This window comes from Amphiura filiformis, chromosome 3, assembly GCF_039555335.1.
Source record: "Amphiura filiformis chromosome 3, Afil_fr2py, whole genome shotgun sequence".
Classification (NCBI taxonomy): Eukaryota; Metazoa; Echinodermata; class Ophiuroidea; order Amphilepidida; family Amphiuridae; genus Amphiura; species Amphiura filiformis.
In genome coordinates this window covers 16,322,274-16,323,166 of record NC_092630.1, presented here as the reverse complement: position 1 = coordinate 16,323,166, position 893 = coordinate 16,322,274, and the positions used below count along the sequence as shown (strand labels likewise).

Here is an 893-nt window from a genome sequence, read left to right as displayed (position 1 = left end):
CTGCAAAGGTCGAATTGAATTCTACTGTAGACATGACTGCATCATGAATGGTTTCGCTTGCCCAAGATCGCAACGGGGAAAGCTTGTAGTCTCCGCAGATGATGATGATAGATAGGCCTAATTGAAAAAGCAAGTAAAAATAAAGTTCATGATTAAAAGAAACACTCAGAAATTAATGAATAAAATATCGTATAAATAAAATGAATAAAAATAGTGAAGGAATACATTACACATTTTCATAAAAAATAGTAAAAGTATATAAGCGACGAGGATGGGATTCGAACCCACGCGTGCAGAGCACAATGGATTAGCAGTCCATCGCCTTAACCACTCGGCCACCTCGTCCTGATTAGTACTTCTGGTAACGCTTGCGCAATAGAAAGAATCCAAACCTGTTTTGCAGTCATAATGCATATTGCATAACATTAACAGTATGATGGGTGAATGCCGCGCCGCGTGAATGATGGTGTAGGCCTACAACTTCTAGAAGGAAGTTACTAGGGTTACCGGTTGCGGGTCAGGTTAGGTTAGGATTTATAGGAAGTGCGGCCTTTCATAAATTTCCTTTGGGTTGAAATATTGTAAAATTGGGGAAAATTGTTTTTCTTCAAAAATTTGACGACAAAGAAATATAACAATAAATAATAATATTTTTTTTTTTTTGGGGGGCTGCCGGGGTTGGAGCTTCATTTGAGGGAGTTAGACAATTTTTTTGACCGTAGGGGCATGTGGGGGAATTTCCCCCAGTCAGAACTCTGTCCCCCAGATAACACCCCAAAATTACGAACATTTCCACATTTTGCAGCAATTTTGCGTAAAATTGCTTGATTTTGCCCCTAAAATTCACTTTCACCATGGCCACCCTGCCGCCACTGCTATTTCCCCCATAAATA

At 39.6% G+C, this 893-nt stretch overlaps 1 non-coding gene across 1 annotated transcript; it reads right to left on the bottom strand.

The window, feature by feature from the left end:
* Positions 1 to 263: 263 nt before the first annotated feature.
* Trnas-gcu (transfer RNA serine (anticodon GCU)) lies at positions 264 to 345 on the bottom strand. Its single transcript has one exon. It is a non-coding gene; the product is annotated as a tRNA-Ser (tRNA).
* Positions 346 to 893: the final 548 nt, after the last annotated feature.